The sequence below is a fragment of the Eupeodes corollae genome, chromosome 1 (genome assembly GCF_945859685.1).
Source record: "Eupeodes corollae chromosome 1, idEupCoro1.1, whole genome shotgun sequence".
NCBI classification, from domain to species: Eukaryota; Metazoa; Arthropoda; class Insecta; order Diptera; family Syrphidae; genus Eupeodes; species Eupeodes corollae.
The window spans coordinates 251,407,812-251,430,621 of NC_079147.1; the positions used below are offsets into that span (position 1 = coordinate 251,407,812).

At 35.1% G+C, this 22,810-nt stretch overlaps 1 protein-coding gene across 1 annotated transcript in view; it reads left to right on the forward strand.

Moving 5' to 3' along the window:
- LOC129943056 (protein unzipped) overlaps positions 1-22,810 on the forward strand; it is a 173,703-nt gene that overhangs the window by 12,755 nt on the left and 138,138 nt on the right. The window lies entirely within an intron of this gene.

Below are 22,810 nucleotides of genomic sequence, written 5' to 3' on the forward strand. Positions count from 1 at the left end.
CACTCAAGGGGTTATTAGTACCCTTCATATGTTTGTATTTAAACACAGCGCAAGCGTTAGGAAAATAGGGAAGGATTTAAAAGGAGATACCAATGCACATTGATCTTAAAGTTCTGAACATCAAAATAGGGGAGAAAAACAGAGTTGGCCAAAGCGTTTCACATTCTCGATGTGCGATTTAAGAAGGAATCTCTATACTGAGTTTTCGAAGCATTAAATTCTACACGGTTTTTAATTCCCCATTGGACAATGCTGTCAAGATCAGAATTTAATGAGCTTATCATACGCTGCCGTTGCAGTTCCACATCCGAAGGACAAGGATGTGAATCTAGAAACGAATATGAAAAGCTGAGGGTGCTTTCGTCGGCGAAACAGTTTAACAGATTAGAAGTGACAGACGAGATCGTTTATGAATAAGGAAGAGAGTCGGAGACAGAACGGAGCCCTGGGGGACACCAGCATTTATTTTATGAATTTCAGACTTGAAACAATACAACTTATATTGAACGGTTAGAAAGGTAATTTCTAATCCAACGAAGAAGAGTTTCATCAATACCAAAATCACGCATTTTCGATAAGAGAGCTTGATGCCAAACTCTATCAAATGTTTTTGAAATATCAATTGCAATAATCTTTCTTTCTCCAAAACGATGTAAGGATTTGTTCCACTGTTCGGTGAGATGAACCATGAGATCACCAGTGGACCTATTGCTACGAAAGTCATATTGCCGGTCATTAAGAAGCTTTCGTTCTTCAAGATATTTCTTAAGCTGAAAGTTGATCAGCGTTTCCATGACCTTGACGAAGGGACGTAAGTTCAATTGCACGATAGTTTGAAGGGAAGAAGGATTCGCCTTTTTTAGGGACAGGCTGGACAAATGCAGTTTTCCATCCACTTGGGAAGAAACCTGTAGAATAGGACAGACGGAAAAGCTACGCAGTGGTTTTGCTAGCGTTGAAGAACACCCCTTTAAAGCAATAAGAGGAATACTATCCGGATTTGTATATGTCAAGGTCTTTCAGTACTCTTGCGACTTCCGAAAGAAGATTCGTCCCATAGAATTATTTACGCTCTCAAGAACAGGAGGACTCATGACACTTTCCGGTAGCGTCGAATTAACAGCAAAATGTGCTGCAAGAAAATTGGCTTAATTAATCGAGCTTACATAGGGAATGTCATTGTGGACATGCGTTAAAACCGAGGATGACGTGGTGTTTCGTAAGTTTTTTTTATAAATATCCAGAAATTTGTACTACCTTTGGGACATTGTAGTATTTTTTCCCTTAATTTCTGATCATGTAAAAATATGACCATTACAGGTCTTTCTGGCTTGTTTGAACTTATTCCGGTTTTCCTCAGTCGGGTTGGCTTTATAACAACGGAAACTTACATCTCTGAAAATAATAAACTCTTTACAGCTCGAATCAAACCATGAGTTCTCTTTGGGTTTGATAAATTTTACCCTATTCGGGATAAAATTTCTCATTCCATTAAATTTGTTACCGTATCTGCGCTGGAATCCACGTCACTATCGAGGAAGCAAAGTGACCAGTTAAAGTTCCTGAAGAATTAATTGAGACTGACCTAGTTTGCTTTTTCATATTGCCAAACGGTTCTCATAGGAGTTTTTTCTTTAACTATGTTTTTTTTGACATGAGAATTTTGCAGATACGATACAATGGTCTGATGTGCCTAGAGGCGGTAATACACTGATTGTGTACTTATTACGGTCCGAGGTAGGAAACAAGTCTAGGGTGTTGGCGGATTGACCTGAATCGTCAGGGATTCGAGTTGACTTATCGACAAGCTGAGTTAATTGATTTAACTCAGCAAAGATCTCAACATACCTTCCTTCCGGTGTTGACTGGCCAAAATAACGAAGCCCAGAAGAATTGATGTCAATGATCGCCCGCAATGACGATTTCAGTGTGAGGATAATGGGCTACAATTCTTTGAATGGAGTCAGGCATAGCATCAAATTTGTTAAAAATTGAACTTCTGTCCAGTTTTGAACTTCGATACAAAAGCATGCGTGGAAGATGTGCTTATTTACCAAACGATTCCTTAAAATAATTCTCTTAAGCTTAAGTCAAACAGCAGTTTTCTAAATGATAAACTGCAACTGAAGCAGCAATAGAATTCAACATAAATAAAACAAATTTAACTTTTTCGCTACAAGTTTCGGTTAAATTTTGACATTTGTTCTACACCAGCTATGAAGTAGACAGTGCCAAATTTTAGTGACATTTTTTGCTAAGAATATATTTTCGCTTCAATTACCTTCACATTGTGTTCAAGAAATTAAAGCATCATCTACTATTCAACAAATAAGAGTTTGAGTTCTTCAAAAAATAAATACAAAATATGGAAAGATTTGTTTTTAAAACTTAGGAATGTAAAGGTCCAATACACTGTAATTTCGTTTGTTTTCAATTGTTGTACTTAAAAAATGTACATTGTCGGTGAGTAAATAACCACAAAAATTCTTCCTGCTAAATTATGTTTGACCTTTAGAAATTCTTTTTTAAATGATGTTATTTTGTGTCTTCATTTGACCATTTGTACCTCTCCAGATTCCACAGTCGACAAAGACCACAAAGTGCATCCAACCTTTTCCAGCTTTAAAAATACCAAAGTGTCATTGGAGGTGGGACATCAAATTAAATTCACTATACCTACATACATAGATATGTATATACGTGTAAATATAGTACCGTCCTTATGGTTTATCCGGAATCCGGATCTGTGATTGCTTTCTGGTTTTTCATGTGTCGTAAATAACAACACCGACATCAAGCACGCCTGGTTGCAATAAATTTTCTCATGCAATTCATTCAACCATATTTTTTTCGGATTCAACCTGATGGTAGTTATGTATAGGTAAAGGTATACCTACAGATATATATATAATGTGATTTATGAACAAACGATTGTGGAAGAAAGTTTTCATTTTCCACCACAAAATTGTACATTTATTTTCACAAATTAAACTATATCCACTAATATAACAAAGGTATAAGTAAACATCCTTTCAACTAATTGTTTTTGGTTATTTCATCACTTTCAATTCACCCCCGCGCCGCGTCGTCAGCACCCTGTCTTATAAGGGAAATAAACGTCAAATAAAATTTCAGCCATTAAATTGTCCTGGTGCACGCGTATCCTTCCCGTTTGTCCTTTGTTTTGTATGAAAACTCAGCAACAACAACAACAAAAATCCAATAAAAACTTTTAGAATTTGTCTCTCCCACGGTTACGTAACAATTGCTTCCATATACCTCCATACATTCAAATATATTGACCGCAAACCAAAATAATAGGTTAATATACAGCAGCTTAGACATCAGCCGCCCCCGCCCCGCCCTACCCTATGACTACGACGACGACTATTTAAAACCATAGAAACAGAGTGTTACGTTACGAATACTGTAGGGAAGTCACAATAGATTTTGTGCGCGTTGTCCTGCGCTTTTGAATGGCGCCACAAAGTCCTCGTCCTCGAGCATAATATGAGACATGTGACACACAAAAAGAATGGAATTCCTTAAGTTTACACAGTTCACACAATTTATATGCTTCTTTTGAATATGTATGTGGAAGAAAGAACTGCTACCGTGAGACGAGTTAACAAAGGTCTTATGCCAACGAACGACCATAACCATAGCCATAACGAGGGGGTCGTCGCGTTTTACTTCAAGTGCAATGGTGCAATTGAAAAAACAACAAACATTAAAAAAAATAATAATAACCCAGGTCTTGAACTAAGGCCAAGCAAACACCATCCAACAGTAGCAGCAGCAACAGCTTCAAGCTTGTGAGTAAGAAAAAAACAAATAACCAGAAGCATCTCGTTAACTCCTCGGGGCCAATTAAGCGGTTTGACACTTTTATATTATGAAGGGAGAGATAGGATCTCAAACTCATATCATATAAAAATACAGCTATCTGTCAAAAGGGCACCTCCAACTCGAACGACGCACACCCCAAGACCAAAGGAAACTTATGATGAATTTAAAATGCCATTAGGCTAAAAATCAAAAGGGTAAAAGAGTAAAAGATGGATTGTCATTGTACGCATTGCGGTGCAGACAGTGCTGTCATTTAAACACAAACAACACAAAAAGAAACTCCTCCTGCACACCAAACCACATGAAGCTATAGGCTGACTTCTGACTAACTTGAATAAGCTTAAGCATAACGAGAAAACCACAGAAGAAAATAAAAATAAAAAGAAAAACAAGAAAGAAAACCAAAATAAAATAAACCTTCATATGAAAATTTATGAGATTTTTATTTCTTTTAATTTTAAAGAGTTCATAATATCGTTCTCTTTTTATTTTTTAAATTCAAACCACAAGCTGTACTATTTTAGTCCCCCCTATTTTTGTGGGTGGATTATTGTAGTAGTAGTAGTAGAAAGTACTAGGTAATCTATGTATGTATAAATGTCGGAGGGGGAGAGGGGTAGGTGAGAGAAAATGAAACTTTGAAAACAACCCTGGGAAGAATTCCTTCACTTTAAAGTCATTTTCCGGACCGCCATAAAAAAATAACGCACTCATCCATCACTGAACGAAGCATTGACCATGATGCACTACGGACCCATTAAGGAATTAAATTTATTATAGATTAAATTAAAGTATGAACTTAAATTGTAGTTAAATTAACCGAAACTTAACAAATGCGTAAATAATTCTTTTTAATTTTATAGTTAAATGGTTGTTAATGAGAAGTTTTATTTTGAAAAGTACGTTATTTGAACAGCTGTCACTTTTGAAGCTGTCATCTTTTGACATTTGACAAGTAAAAACTAAACGAATCGACAATAAAAGCTTCAAAAACACATTGAAATTATCAAAAATCACTGCAAAATGGTAAAAATTTTGCACCCACATTTGAAAAAATTAAATCAATCTTGAGAACGGTGCGTCGTGAACAAATTTGAACTGTTGTTACAACTGGGAATATTTCTGCTGAAATATTGAAGAAAAAACAGGTTTATCGGTTCCCCATCAATTTTTGGAATTAGGCATACGAAAGTAAACGCCGTATTTGGCTTAGGCTACGTTCAGACTGGTATTTCCGAATATGGCAGTGGCAGCGAGTGTTATATTTGTACGTTCACACGAAGCCCCTGTGGGAAAATCCCGTATTCGTGAAATAATTTCGTCCGTATGCCGTACAAACTTGTCACTACGATTCGATAAATCTCGATTGTATTTTTATCGTATACATGATTAGCAGCGCTTATCTTTATATTGTGTCGTTCACACGAACAAAATTTCATCGAATTCGTTCATTACGTTGTGTTTTCGATTTTAAAAAATAAGTGGAATACCTGGATGCATGATGACGATGTTCGGTTGACTGCTGATAGTTCTGTGTCCCCTGCCACGCCTCTAAACCCGTCTCGTATTCTACAAAACCGCATACGTGAAAAATTCTAATCGAATAGTCGCCGTCTGAACGTAGCCTTACGGTACATAGTTCATTTTATTTGACACAAGAAATTAAGCCGGTCGAACACCAGCAATTTTGTATCTTTCCTTATTAGTCCTTGAATTAAATGCATCAAAAAGAATCGGGTTTTCGTTTAAAAATCATTTTCATCTCGGAAGCAAAACTTGGAGCTTGAAACATCCTCAAGGTGTTACTGTTTGGTAAAATTATTTTGATCTGACATAACTTATTCAAAAATAATATCAAGATGATTTAAATTTGTTATTTTCTCCAAGAAATTATTACATTTGGAATTTGACGTGACCACAAGAAAAGAAAGTATCCTAAGTTACATGTTTAAATTCGTCTTGGTTTTTGAGTTGAATGTGTCAAAAATAATTTAAAGCGATTGGTGTGTCTATTGTTTTAAGGAAGCATTAAATGTGGAAGTAAAGATTTTTAAATACTTACTTGACACTCCTACACAAATTTAATAGAAATAATACTCAATTGTTCTCTTAAAATGTCATTCTTCTAAGAGCCCGTTTACACGATTCATTATTTTTACCGTAAACACCGTTTACACGATTCAATATTTTCACCGTAAAATCGACGCCGATTCGGGATCGTGTGAACGGGCTCTAAAATTTTGTACTGTTCGATTCCAATGGTTGGTTTTGCAAGCTGGAACCACTGTATGATGCCTTCAGAGTGCCGAAAACTTTTTGTAAACTAAAAAGATGTAAAAAAAAACGCTAAGAAGTAGAGGACGTACGCTATTAAAAAAAGGGTTGCCAACAGTCTTTGTGTTGTTGTTTGTTAATAGCTTTGCAATGATAATGTTATAAAATAAGGGTTCGAACCACTTTTAACAATGTGAAAAAACCTCTAGCTTTTCTGAACATATGTGTGAGTGTTTTTAACTTTAAGGCAATTCTATTTTAACTGGAGGCACTTTTGTCAGCTGTCAAGTTATTTATTTTTATTAGGTTGACATTTCAACACGATAAGACGGACGAGTGAACAATTCTTTAAAATTGAGCAAAATTTATATTGAAAATCATGGTTCTGTTTGAAATACGACATTTAGCGATGAAATTCGTTTTTGGTTAAATATAGAGATACGTAAATTTACGAAATTGACATATTTGGAGTCTTGGTAATCCTCTAGTTTATGTTGAGACACCGTTATTCTACTGAAACTGACTTTTTGGTGTGATTTATGGGTTTGTTAAGTACTTGTTCCGGACTTTTTAACAACAATCTGTTTTTGGGCACATATCGGTACTTCAAATATTTAGCCATGATTACTGACTTTTTCGTACATCAATTGAACATTTACGATGTTCAGGAGCTATGTTTTCAACAAAAGGGAGCAACGGGTCACACAACCCCCACTTCAACTGATTTATTGAAAGAACCAGATAGTGACTTTTTTCTGTGGCAATATGTGAAGTCACAAGTCTACACCGACAAGCTCGAAACGATTGGCCACTTGAAGGACACTATTTGTCTCTTTATTGCCGATATACGGACACAAATGTTGGAAAAAGTCATCGGAAATTTGACCTCCGGAAAAGAGTGTAATGTGACAGTAATATACCAGAAATCATATTTAAGTTATAGATCCAGAGGATTGTCTTTCGAATAAAGTAAATTTCATATCAATTTAAAAAAATCAAAATTTCCTATTCCTTTCAAAATTATATACCCTTAAAAAACACCCTTTAGTAAAAGCTGTGTTGGTGAACCCTAAAAATATATTTAAAATTTGCACCAGCTAATTCTAAACACTTACAGCCAAATTAATAAACGTAGAATAACGAAGGGTTTGTTCTTAACCCATAGACTAAGTTCAAAATGTTATAAATAAAACAAAATTCCTACTAAGTGACGTTTACTAAGTTAAACCACCGAAGAAAATTGAAAAATGATTATTATTTTGACAGAAACATTTAAACAAGAGAATTCCTCGGTGTGTTTACAGATGATCACACTTAGCTGTCAAAATCTATACAAAAAAGTCCCAAGTCCGCGGAACTTGGTGGGAAATTTCAAGGTATTGTAGTAGATTGTCTTAAGGGATTTTTTGTTAACGTCACTTTACTATTTTGCGAACATTTTGGTTTTATTCATGGAACATTTTAACCCACAGCTTAACTCTTATTCCCTGGTTTAGTAAACTCGCGGAATAAAGGTGGAATAAGCGTTTTTTATTAATTTGGCTGTTACTCGTAAAGTAAAAATATTATGCCGCACAGGGTGTCACATTCACGAATGAAAACGGTATAAAACAATTGGACCGCTGTCAGTGTAAACATTGGTTGCGTTCAATCTCGTGTTGGATAGGGTATCTTGAATAGGTGCATTGTTAGATACCTTGTTGGATAATTAAAAACATTCGTCTTACGATCATGAATTGATAGGTGATAGATGGATAATAAAAAAGAGATAACCTTAATCTTTAAGCTGTGTTAAATTTCCTCTTAGCTAAATTGGAATTCTATAAGATTAGTAATTTACTTGCGAAATCTCCGGTTTTAAACGGTTTACGTTTAACAGAAAACTGTCCCAACAGAAACGAGGACTATTATGAAGTGACAATATCTATAGATATAGTTTGGAAGAATTTCGATCTCATTTCCGAATGAGCAGAAGTATTAGAAGAAATACAACTTCAACTAACATTTTGTATCTTTTTGTTAATCAACAAATACAAAAAGCTGAAAACAATTTTCAAGTTTCTTGAAATTCAACCATGTGTTAATTCAGCTGTTATGTCCGATACAGCTGTTATGTCCGATACCTACATACCCCAGAAATTCTTGGATATCTTTAGATTCCTTTTTTGACATCTCAGCAGTTTTTGATTAGCTGTTATTTTACACGTAAAACACTAACCTGTTGTAAGATTGATTTTTTTTTAAATCTTCATTTGATTTGAAATAAAAAATGTAATCTTACTGATAAGCTACTTCAGCAAGCTAGCAGCTACTTTCCGATATTGATGTAAACAATTTTGTTTGTAAGACAAATGGAAGAATTTTACCCAAAATGTAAACATAACACATTTTGTCTGGCAACACTGCTTTTAAGACATTTCCTTGAAATATCAAAGCGAATGAACGAAAATGAAAAAAAGAAATAAAGTCCTTCGTAAAACAAACAACGCTCAATCAATTTCTATCCGTTTTCGCTCTCCCCCACAATTCCAACCCACCCTGATGATGATTCGGATTCTTATTCTCCCTCTTTCTCCCCCTTCCCCCCTTCTGAACAAGAGCCAACTTTAGTGCAAGTGCAAAGGATTAAGTTTTGTGTGTTTTTGTGTATTTTCGAATGAACTCAACTCAACATCCAAAGGGAGTGCGAAAGAATTGTAGAAGAACAGAAGAAAACATCTCAAAAAAAGGCTATAGCTATAAAATCTAATGTTTTCGCTAGCTGTTGCCGCCGCTGCCGCCATCGTGCCTCAAGCTATAAGTCTGCCGTTTTGAAATCCCAGTGCATAAGGAAATACAAATAAAGCAGACAAGAAAATAAACATAAAAATACAATAAAACAAAAAACACACAAAATTGGACCAACGACATTCAGCTAACGGCTGCAACAGCATTGGCTTTGGCAGTGACGTGACGGCGTCAGTGGCGTTGGCGGTGGCGGCGAATGAACCCCAAATTGATTGGACACAAAAAAAAGGTCAAAATCGATAAGCGAGCGAAAATAGCGATGAATTTGTTGTTGTTTTTTTGTATTGCGTTCGATTTTTGTCTACAGGGTGGGTCATACATAAATAATGTGATTGTGGGTGGTAGCAGCCATAGTGATGGTGGCTGGTGAAGAGGGTGGTTCTAGTGGTTCGCCATATACTCGTATGAGAATCGATATGACCGATGAATGATGGATGACAAGACACATTGGCCAGAAATATGAATGACGACGGATGAATTGATGATGATGGTGTAGAATTGAGAATTTTGGCAATTAATTGGATAATAAAACAAAAATGTCGTACTCCTTCGGCTATGTTAATGTTGTTGTTGGTGACATTTGGAAGACAAAATTTGGTAATCGCAATATTATGAGTTAAAATAGTAAGTGACAGTTTGCAAGAATGAAGAAATAATGTAGTTTGTCAATTAGGTTGTTTCTTATTTTGTTTTATTTTTCCTTAGTTAATTTTTATCACATTTTCTAATTTAGTCTCCTTAAGACTGTTGATGAACTAAGTGGGAATGTTTTCTTTTATAATAAATTAGTGTTCTTGGTGGGGTATGGGTTATAATAGTCCATAATTGAGGAAAAACATATATACGAATATTTTATAAATTTAATTTTTAAATGGAAAAACAAAACAGTAACTAAAGTAGACACTAACAAGAAGATCAGAAGATCACTGCTTTTTATATTTTGAATAGTACGTTTTTTGAACAGCTGTCACTTTTTAAGCTGTCATCTTTTGACATTTAACAAGTAAAAACTACACTATCCGACGATACAAGCTTCAAAAACACATTCAAATTGTTAAAACTCACTCCAAAATAGTAAAAATTTCGCAGTCACAATTAGCAAAATTAAATCACTCTCGAGAACGGTTCGTTCGTGCGTCGTGAACAATATTTCTGCTGTAATATTATTTTACCGATAAAAAAAAGTTTTATCGGTTCCCCATCAATCTTTGGAATTAGGCATACCAAAGTCGACACCGTATTTGGCTTAGGTCTTAGGCTACGTTCAGACGGCGACTATTCGATTCGATTTTTTCATACATGCGAATTCACGAAGAAAAGAATCCTTTTCTAGTCTTAATTGTAGATTGTCAAAACTAGGCGACAGTGCTGTGTCCCCTGCCACGCCTCAAAATCCGTACGTAAAAAAATCGAATCGAATATTTCTCGTGTGAAACGCGCGCCGTCTCGTATTCGATAAAACCGCATACGCGAAAAAATTAATCGAATAGTCGCCGTCTGAACGTAGCCTTACGGTACATAGTTCATTTCATTTGACACAAGAAATTTAGCCGGTCGAACACCAACAACTTTGTATCTTTGCTTATTATTAGCTTGAATTAAATGCATCAAAAAGATCCGGGTTTTCGTTTAAAAATCATTTTCATCTCGGAAGCAAAACTGTCGCAATTGGAGCTGGAAACATCCTCAAGGTGTCACTGTTTGGTAAAATTTTGATCGGACATAACTTATTCAAAAATAATAACATGATAACATTTCAAGATGATCTGAATGTGTTATTTTCTCCAAGAAATTATTACAATTGGAACTGAAGATCTTGTGATTCAACACCTTCAGACTTTGGAAACGTGGCCACAATAAAAGAAAGTATCTTAAGTCACATTTTTAAATTCGTATTAGTTTTTGAGTTGAATGTGTCAAAAACAATTTAAAGTGTTAAGTGTGACTGCTGACAAAGATTTTGAACTTTCTAGACACCCCCACACAAATTCGCTAGAAATAAAAACTTTACTACTTATTTGTTCCTTAAAATGTCATCCTTCTAAGATTTTGTACTCTTCGATTCCAATACCAGGTCGCGCAACCTGGAACCACCGTATGATGTCTTCAGAGTGCCGAAAACTAAAAGAACACATAAAGGAAGTATAAAAAAAGCTAAGAAGTAGAGGGCGTACGCTATTAAAAAAGGGTTGCCAATAGTCCAATAGTGTGTTATAGTTTGACAATAGCTTTGCAACGAAAATGTCATAAAATAAGGGTTTGAACAACTATTAACAATTTTTAAATGTGACAAAATCTCTAGTTTTTCTAAACATATGTAGGTCTTTACAGAGAGTGTATTTAATTTTAAGGCAATTCTATTTAAACTGGCGGCCATTTTGTCATTTTTGTTGGTGACATCTGTCAAATCTTTTGTTTACTGTAAATCATCATTTAAAGTTACGCGATTGAACAGTACGTTTGAATTAAAAACTTTATTATGAAAATGAGTGTTCGTTATCCCAGACCATCACTTAAATTCAGCCGGATCTATGCGGAAGAGTCATTAAAAATTGGACCTCGCGGATCCGAATTTGAAAAACATTTAAAAGAAATAAACAAAAAGTTTTAAACCGAAATTCCAATTTTGAGATATGCCACTACAAAAGTTTAAATCCACATTTTTTTCAAAAATTACATGCGCGTGCATTGTTTAATGAAAATCCTTATAATCGTTTTTTATAAAATTTGAAAAAAAAGAAACTGAGTTGTCACAGACTCAATTACAATGATGTTAGTCCTTCGTACGTTGCAATCATTAAAACCCGTTTGTTTACATTGCTTTATTTGTAATTTTAACATTGTCCATGAATAAATGCAAACGCATTGCATAGCAACAAGAAAATAGTGATATTGATTATAGTTTTGTTTTGTCAGTTTGTTGAATTCATATTATTTTATATTTTTTAAATGCAGATCACAAAAACCAACCTGTTACAACCAATATTGCGTTAACAAATAAAATTTAAGTAAACAAAATAAGTCACTAAAAAAATCATAAAATATGTTTTGTTTCAACTTAATTAGATTTGTTGTGCATTTAAAACTTTATTTTGATGGATCAGCAGTTGAAATTATGTCAGGATTACTTTATTTTCGAACGCGCCCATAAAACTTTTCAAAGGAAGCACTTTTATTGGCCTGTGAACTAAAAACGAGAATGTGTTCGGTTTTTGCACCATATTACCACGCACACTTTCTTACATTTAGTCCTCCGCTGCTTATATGTAGATTCTCATCTAGCTTATTTTTCAAAATAGTTTTTGATAACGGTTAAAAAAATGAGAATTGTGAATCACACAAATTTCAAATGACATTCCTTGTAATAAGCTACATTTTTATTGGAATTTCAATAATAAAAAAAATAATCCACAACATTTCTTGGAAGTCCTTGCAACATACAGTGGCTCACAGCTTTTTTGACCCATCGTATATTAATAAGTTTATGAGAGAATAGTTCGTCGTCGTTTTCGAATGTTTGTATCCAAAATGGACCACAGGTTTTCTATAACATTCAAATCTGGAGATTGTGCTGGAGGTTTTATGACGTGTTGACAATGATAAATCAGCCATTTTTGGACAATTCCTGAAGTATGTTTCGTCTTATGCCCAATTGTTCTTTTCTTTGGAGCGGATTTTTTTTTGAGGAACACCATTTTATCCATTGTACTCTCAATGAACTCCAGCTTCCTAACTCCGGCTGCTGATATGCAGACCCAACCATGACATGACCACCTCCATGCTTCACAGTTGCTCTGAGATCGCCCGTCGGATCCGAAAATGTTAAACTTTGACTATAGTCCGCAAATATAACTTCCTCCCAAAAGCTAGCATCCTTTTTAATGTCTTCTTTTGCGAACCTTAAACGACTATCTCAGTTTTTCGTGTTAATGAAAGGCTTTTTTCGAGCAACTCTTCCATTAAACTCATTATTCCTAAAAATGCGTCTCATATGGTTTCGGGAGAGCAAGACTTTGTTGCAAAATTAACAAACCGAATTATATTAACTAAATTATGACTTAGATTGGCGGAACAATATCCGCAAAATTCAACAAAACTATAAGAAAAACGAAATTATTTTAAACAACACTGAGTAGGTATCCGGCGCGCACGAGTGGATACCTATACTTATTGAAAACAATTAACAAATGTCAAATTCAAAAAGGTTGGTTTGTTAATTTTACCACTGACAGCAAAAACAGTGCTGTCACCCAGTAGCTCAGTTTGGGGGTGGGTTTGGAAAAAAAGGTAGATTTAATTAATCGAACTCGTTTAATAAGGGGCGTAGCAAAAAAAAAAAATAATGAGAAATGGGCTCCAGGAAGAATTATGGAATAATAATAAAAAAGCGGAAATTTACTTCCCAATTAAAATAAAATTTGAGATTAATTTTTCACCTTGAAAGGTTAAGATATTTTATTTTATATCTGGGAAACCTTTATAAATATAGGGATAAAACCCAGAATTTTTTCCAAAAAATATTTCTACAATTTAAATGGATACAAAGAACAAAAATAGAAAGAGAACAATTGGTTGTGCACAAAGGACACAAAAGAAGGTCACCTTGGGAAAGTTCCCGAAGAACAAAGGAACAAAGGTCGTGGGTCCCTCAATCTCGGGAGACAAAGAAATCGACCGAAAGTCTATCGGGTAAAATTTGTACTCTTTATAGCCAACCACAAATTTCAAGCAAAGGTAAAAAGCACAAAAGTCACTCAACAAAAAAATATGCTAAGCTTCCTTGGTTCAAAAAAATCGATCCTGCCTCTCCTTTTCCTCCCTTCTCAATCACGGCTCCCTCAAAATGTGTATGTTTTTCTTTATTTAATTTTAATTTAGTGTTCATCCAACACAAAACTAACACGATTCTTCTTTTTTTTTTCTCTAAAAATGTTTCACTACTTTTTCTTTTCGACCTCACTCTTCTTAGCTTCTCTAAAAAGTGCCATATTCATGGCGAACTTCCCTAATCCAAGAGGCCACGACAAGTATGCCATCCTACTCTGACCTTTTGTTATAATCTGGTTTTCTCTTTCGGTCTAACTGCGACAGTCGGCTTTTTCGCTGGGGTGCATGCCGATTACGAAAACCAGTCAAACATTTGTGGTCTCTTTCACATTGGTGATTTGAACACCAACCTTGGCTTAATGGACGAGTTCAGTTCTTATCCTTCGAATCCAATTGGTCTAAAAAGTAAACGAAAAATTTTTGAGAGTTCGCGAATAAAATCACCCAGCCCAAACCGGTCCAGTTTAATAACTTGAGGAAAGCGTTCTGGTAATTAGGAACCTTGGCATTTTTCAACCAAGATTGAGAGGCAGAATCCGATAGTTTGCAATTTACACTATAAACCCTTAGACTTCCGTGCAGACAATTTTAAGGGAAGGAAAAAACCCATCGCAAAGTGACCTTACTAAGTATTCCGACACTTTACGCTGGACATTAAGCCATACTAATTTTAGGTTGGTATGCAAATTATAGAAAGGATGCACACACTCAATAGGCCGTCTTCGTGACTCATCCGTCACACAATTGTGTATTTTGTGACCGCCCGTCACAAATTTCTTAAGTAAATGAACATGTGCATTCTCTGTCACACAACCGCATTACCACTGCTTTTCCAAAATACAATAAGAGCAGGTCACGAAGTGATGGAAAGCAGGATTCTACTGAACTCTTAAGATATTTTGTAGCCGCAACGACAAAAGGAAGGTTAAAAAAAGGAAAAAGGATATGAGATAGGCTAGCGAAACTTGTTGAGGTAAATTTTACCGCAACAACTTTCGGAGCTCGTTTCCCACCTCACTAATCAGTTTTGGTGTCGATAACTTGGGGCTTAACTTCACTTTGCACACAATGTATCTTTCATCTGCCGCAGTAAATATTTTGTGCGGAGTATTTCTCGCCTTATTTTCCATACGGTTTTCAAAAACAAACGGAGGATTATGGCCTTGACCGTGCCGTCTAGAATATTAACAATTTGCGCTATTTTCCTCCGAGAAATTCCATTTCTTTGATGCAATAGAACAATTTCACGTTGTTCAATAGTTGTTCATTTTCCCATGTTTAAAAAACGTGCTGTCTTTATGAAAAATAACAGAAATTTGTTATTTTATTTGGAAATATAAATACTTAGAGATTGGCATGAAAGTTAAAACTGGTTGTTCGTCTGTAACATTTTTCGAGAAAATTGTTTGGAATTGTGACGAGAATTTCGATTGATACAATTAATCGATGGTTGATTTCTTACAACTGCTCCATTTCAAATTAATAAAGCTCATAGAACAAGTGGTTCTTAAAATACAGGAATCCAATATGCATGAGTGACGAATTCACTTTCTGACTAAATTATTGAAAAATTGACAACTTGCTGAAAGGCTTTCTGATTTTCTAAAAAAACATCTTTGCAAAAAGGATTGAAATATCAAAACCTTCAAAATCAAAGTTTAAACAAAAATTAATAAATGTTTTTTTTTTTCTTTTTATTACACTTGGTGTACTTGGTTTTTAAATTGAAAAACAAGATTAGATAGAACCTGGAATTCTCACACCCATAAAAGTACAAATAATACAATTTAAGGTTAAGAACAACAAGTTCGTATACAAAGTTAATGTTGTTTATGAATACATCATAGACAGAAATACACAACTTCTAGACACAATTATAGAATATTCTCGCCTTGATATTGAATTTCATAAATAAATTTGCAAAAATAACCGATTAAGATATTCAAGTAGGTACACTCAATTACTTTAAGTGACTTGTATGTAAGGTCTACATAAGAAAATGCACTCATAATATCTTATCTTAGGTAAAACAAAGAAAACAACAATAATAATAATTCCATTGTCCTTTTAATCTAAATGCAAATCGATGGATTTATTTATAAAAAACAAAACAAACCAAAAAGTTGTTTGTTTGTAAACAATTAAGCTAAACGAAACCACCAGACTTACAGAAACTCGTATTATGCAAAACGTTTACAGCGAAGACCAAAATAATAGGAACACAAGTAAATTTTGTTGCTAAATATGTCTTTAGCAATTGCCGCAACAATTTTAAAATTAAATTAAACAATTTATTTAATTTAATTTGGTAATATTCCCTAATTTGTCTATTTGCTGCAGGTTTCATAAAATGTTGCCCAATAAAATAGGAACACTTTACTTAAGCTTAAAAAAAAACAGTACCTATTTTGATAGATATTCGACATTAATGGCTGAGCAGAAAATACTCTTGACTTGTTTCTCACCTCTGACCTTGATAAATACATAATCAGTGTATTGAGGGCTGTAGGCACGTTTGAATAAAGTATTAGTTTTGCTGTTTTCTTCTGACAAACAAATCCTTTTAGAGAAAGAGCTCCTATGACAACCGCCTGGCAGTTCAAGAAAGCCAACTGGGACGTTGTCAATAATTGTTTTAGGGCCTTTAAATGGTTTGGGGCCTCGTGCTGACTCCATTGCGGGTTTAATACCTAACGGCTTTTTCAACAAGGACGCTATAAAAGTAGAGCAACACTGACAGCGAACGACGCCATATTTCTTGCCGCTCTTTTGATATTTCTCTTCAATAAGGTTTGCCATTTCTTGATCGAAAGATATACGAGCCAACAACGAATCGAAATTATTAAAACCTACTACCGAAATCGGAGTCAGTGGTCTCAACGTTAAGAACGCTACGTCCAATTTATGGTCGTCATAATCGTCCCAACAGATCAATAATTGAGCATCCAGTGGGCAAAATTTGAATTCACAGGCACAATACAAAATATTCTCGTGCCAGAGAGACAGAAAAGAGTCCGTAGGGATGAGAATATTGCTGTCGCTTAGGCTTCAGTTTTAATAGACCGAATGTGTCTTTCACACGTCGTCGTTCTCAAGCGTTGGGTACCTCTGTGGCGTCGTTGTGGCAACTTTTGTGAAAAGATCATGTCCTTTATCTTTACAAGTTTAAATTGACGCAAGAACTAAAGCCGCTTGACCATCAGAAGCGTCGTATACTCGTGAATTTGAAAATGATTAGGATTTTTATCGAAAAACCATCTTTAGCAATGAGGCCCATTCCTGGCTGAATGACTTCGTCAATAAACAAAATATGCGGTATTGGTCAAGCAGCAATCCACATGTACTCCATGAGTCATCATTGCATCCCGAAAAATGTATGGTTTGGGCCGTGCTTCTTTCACGATGATCAAGACCGGCACTTTACTGTGAATGGCGATCGCTACCGTTCAATGATAACCAAATATACAGGCTTCAATTGGATGATATACACTTGGAGGACATGAGGCTGCCACAGGACGGCGAGGGAGCACGGCGGAGGTGGTGGTGGCGCGACCCAAGCCACACAGCGAATGTCACAATAAAATTATTGGAAACCAAGTTTGGAGAACGTGTTATCTCACGAAATGGTTCAGTCGCTTGGCTGCCTCGGTTGTGCGATTTGACGCTGTTAGACTATTTCCTCTAGGGCGAAGTCAATTCTATGCCAACAAGCACGCGACGATTGATGAACTTCGTACGAATAGCGAACGTGAAATTGCACCATCATCGACCGATTTATGCTTGAAGACCATCGAAAATTTGGTTCAGCGTCTGGACTTCTGGAACCGTGCCCGTAGTGGCCATGCAAAAGAAATCGAGTTCCATACATAATGACATCGAACGTACTTTCACAGGAATACAGAATTTCATTGATATCCAAAACCGTTTTTGTTTTATTTAAAAGAACCTTTGTAGCGCTTTTATTGAAAAACCCAATAGTATGATTTTTTTAGGAACGAAAACCTTATTTGCATATAAGGCTAAAAGTAGCAAGCCCAATGTTAAGTCATGGATAGATGTAAGCTTTAAAGAGGCTATTAAGACATATAGATGTAATCTTCCGTTGTCTTAGTGCCAACCCCTTTTAGAAAAAGATTAAAGCAGTCTAGAAAGAACTGCAACGTCCATATTCGAAAGACCAAACTTTTGGATAACCAAACATTACGGCAACAAATACTAATAGTAGCAGTACAACTTTTTTGTTACTCTTAAAAAACAAGAGGAACTTTAAATCTTCTTCGGTTCCTACACTTGTTTTTAAAGGATTGTCTTTAGTAAGCTCTTTTGAGAAAGCTTATTTGTTTCGCGGCAAATTCCAACATAACTGATTGTGTCATGGCTCTACCAGCACTTGAGTGTGTTAATTACTAACTGGGACCAATCAGCAAAACCCTGCATAGGCTTTTTAATCTACCTTTTTTTTCTAGACTTGTTCCGAGTAGTTCGGCGAATATTGTTCTCAAAATATTGATAGATATCACTAACGTACCTTCTTTGCAATACAATCTTGCGGAACGAAAGCTTCTTAATAACCTTCTGTACGGCTTTCGTAGCAATGGTTTATATCACTGAACAGTAAACAAATCTTGACATCGTTTTGGAGAAAGAAAGATTATTGCGCTTAATATTTCAAAAGCATTGGAAACACTAGTATCCGTATCATGATGGTTAGTGCGTTGGACTGTCATGCCAGTGGTCTTGGGTTCTATCAATGCCTATGCTATCTACAGTTTTTTTTGCACGGGTATTGCCTCTGGCGAGGAATTGGTGAATTCTCCAAGAGTTATTCTTGTCATTGAAAATGTTTTCCCAAATAACTGGTTCGGATTCGGCTTAAAATTGTAGGTTCCCTCCATCAGTGGCAACAGTCCTCGCACAAAGGAATGGTTGAGAGCTGTAATTCACTAAGCTCTAGTTCTCAACGGACTGTTGCGCCACCCAATTTGTTTTATTTTAATATTTGAAAAAATTTAGCAGCTTTGGAAAGCTCTTGTAAAAAAAATGTTTTCTTTCGGTATGGGCGAATCCCTGCTTCGATTTTTTCGCCGGATTCAATTCTGAAACCCATAATGCAAATGGTGGTGTCCCCCAGGGCTCCGTTTTATCCCCTATCATCTTCCTCATTTTTATAACTCTTGGAATCAATGAAATTGTTCGCAATGAAATTGATATCGAGTTATTGACAATACATCTAAAAAACAATGTTGTTCCATTGAAATCCGAACTTTAATAGCATTACAGAATATTTCAATGTGTTAACATACTGAAAGCGCCATCTAATGGGCATATTTTTACTACTCATTCAATGATAATAGATAGATCTTTTTCTTGGCATGTTAACTTAAAAAAATACAATAACCAGTCACAAGAGAGAAATGTTCCTAAAGTTTTGGCCACGGCTGTAGAAACGTGTATAAGCAAAAGTATGACGTATATTTTCTTACTCTTGCGTACTTTATAATGGCGTCGTAAAGGTTAGTTATACGAAAAAGTACAACAGACAACAAACTACGAGTATAGTTCATGTTTATTATGTTAACCCCTTAAGGCTTCAAGTTCTGAGGGACAACATACAACAAACTATCGTTATACTAATTGCATTAAGTTTTCTATAGTATTTTCATTCCAGGTGTGTGAAGACGTATTTCATACATAAATATATCACTTCCTGAGTTAAGTATATTTTACTATATATCTCGCCTTAAGACAGGTCTTATAACCTAAACAATGTATTGCGAAATAGCATGGCAGAAAACAATAAGTCCTAAAAGGGCGTTGTTTTCTTTTACGTTTATGTTTGTATGTTAAAGTATAACACAGATAAGTTGAAGTATAAATGTTTACGCTACATAAAGTTGTGGTTCTAGTAGATCTGGATGAAGAAGGAAAAAAGGTAAAAGGTTTAAAATAGAATGATAGGTCTAGAACAAGGTAAGAAAGTCAAGGAAGTGTCACAATATTCAGGTGTGGCTATATCTAGATACTATAAGGGTTATGTGAGTTCATTATTAAATTTAGCTTGGATAGGTTATTGTTATGGTAAATTAGGATCTCATAATATTTATGCTGAAGGTGACTAAGGTAGCCTAGATAGGTTTATGTTATTTTGGGAATGTCCTTATATCAATAAATAGGGTGATGTCATTCTTTAATATGTTAATCAGAAAAAAATATAAACGATGACAGCTCAGAATGTTAATTTCTTTGATACTCAGAAAAGAAATAATAAATAATTGATTTGAACTCAATTAAATCGATATAATTATCTTGGAAATCGTCAAGAAGACATTCACTGGTTTCTTCAAAGGGTTCGAAAACAAGGATCGGAACTATTAGTCCTAAAAGTATAAGTGAAACTATTTTCTAACCTAGTCAAATTAGTATCAATTTTTACGATCATTTTAATGAAGATTAATTTATTTCGTGGTTTAAGGTTGGTAGCGCTGATATTTGATACTTGTCAAACTAAGCTGTCATTTCAAGTGTCAAAATATAAGTTTCTTTTTACGGCAGTGAATGACACATTAAAATTAGTAAAAAGTGCCTGCAATTCTTGCGATTTCAATGAAAATTAATTTATTGTTACATTTGTTTATTCGTTATTCAAGATCGTGATAGAAACAAACAAAATATGTACATCAAATATGTTTACATAAGATGTCATTTACAACTTATTTATTTTTGTTATTTCTGAATAGAAGTACAGCAAATAATTAAGATGTCTGATTGCTGTCAATCTTTATTTGTTATTTTCAATCAATTTGCATATAAATCATGGCCGCTTTTAATACCGCCGCAGGCCGCCCGCTTACATGAGTAGGCTTGAAGATCTAATCGAATCTGAATTGTGAATTCGATTCATGTACAAGACGGCCACACCACTGGATCAAAAGATTGAATAAATGTACGTACATTAAAAGAATTGATGTGAACTTGATAAGACACTTTTGTTTTAAATCACTTTTTGCATGCGGCATCTTTATTCTATAATTTTACAATGTCATCTCATAGGATACTTTGAATTTATTCCACTCGTCAAGTTGAATCGAAATCGAAGAAATGAATTGAAATGTTTGCTACGGTGAAAGATTTAAAGGAGCAATTAGTACTGGTTGTTTTGACCATGAATAAAATACCAAACTTTAAGTCTTTGAAATGAAAAGAGCAATAATTGAACTAGAACCGGTAGTACTCGTAGCGTGACGGTTATTGCGTAGGACTGTCATGCTAGAGGTCCTGCCTGTGCCACCTAAAGATTTTTCACGCAAGAAATTGACAAATCCTCAAAGAGTAATTCTTGTCCGATTCGACATGACTCCATTCCTGACATGACTCGTACACAGCAATGGTTGAGAGTTGTAAATCACTAGGCCTTAGCTTTTAACGGACTGTTGCGACACCTAATTTTTTGTTTAGCACAGTTTTCGCAAGGTGGCGTCCATTCCCTTCGTCTGTAAATAGCTTAGGGTTATCTGGAACTGATTGGGCAGATCAATGTTAACTTAGTGTCAGACCTAAAAAAACCGAACTTTTCCTCTTATCAAGAGCAAAATACGGGGGCGTTATTTAAGATAAGAATTTAAGCTGAAAACAGATGGGGTCTACAAATTCGTTTTTCGTATTGGCTGTATATCTTTATCATAAAACTAATCCCCACCAGAGTTGGGAAATAATGATTACTTTTCGTAACTAATTTTAATTTTCATTTCAATTAGTAATTGACCTTTTTTTCATCACAATTACATGTTAATGTAAAATATACATATTTTAATTACTTGCAATTGCGATTGAAAAAAAAGAATACTTTTCAATAAATTATAATTGTAGTTAAAAAAATTACTAATTACATGTAATTGAAAATTGAAATAGTTTGAGTTTATTCAATAAATTGATATTCATATTTATTTATTAACTTAAACTAACCTTTCGGAATTCAGGAAATTATTTTGTAAAATTGCGTGAAGTAATTGACAAGATTAATATTCAATTACAACTTTGTGTAATGATTACTATTGCAAAATAATTCATTGCTGCTTTTTGATCATTATTTTCATTTCTAATTAGATTTGTTTAATTAAATTGCAAGTAATTAACGGTTTTTAATTAAATTTTCAGTGTATGAAAATTACAATTACAAGTAATTGTGAATTAATTTTTTTTGTGATCATTTGTTCCCAACTCTGAATCCTTACACATCAATGTAACAATATAACCGCTATAACCGTAGCACAATTCCAAAAATAGCCTCCTTATGCACTTCACTTAGTGTCATGGTCAAAATTTCATAGCCCCATTTCCGTGGGTCCATAAATGCTAAAGTCCCTCCCCCCCAAAAGTCTAGAAGAAAGTGGGCCATAAGTTTATATATTTTTCTAAAAAATTAGGTCAAAAGTTACTACTTAATAACACAAACTTAGAAAATATCTCTCTTCCACTTTTTTGCTCTTTATTCAATGCTTTATAAGAAGTGTAACAGTAATCGGATTTAGTTCAAATATGCGCCGTTTTTTTCGATAATCTGTTTTCATCTAGACGGCAACTTCATAATACCTCCCTCGTAGAAGCTCCTTATTAACGAAGAACTCGGAAAGCCACTTTTCGCAAGCCTCTTTTGAGTTCAACTTTACACTACCAAGGGCGTTCATTTGTTCGACAGGAACAGGCGGTAATCGCTTGGCGCTATGTCCGGACTATTTGGTGGATGCGATAAAACCTCCCATCCGAGCTCCCGTAGCTTCTGACGAGTCATCAACGAAGTGTGTGGTCTGGCCTTGTCCCGGTGAAACACTACACCCTTCCTGTTGACGCTTCCTGTCGATCGTCTGCTTCAAGCGGTCCAGTTTTTCGGAGTAGAATTAAGTGTCTGGCCTTATGGGAATAGTGAATGATTCTCTTTCAATCCTACCAAACCCACATCAACACCTTCGTGGCCGTCAATCCCGGCTTGGGCCACTGTTTGGGACTATTCACCGCCCTTCGACCACGACCGTTTACGCTTGATATTGTTGTATGTGATCCGTTCCGTGAGTTCGTT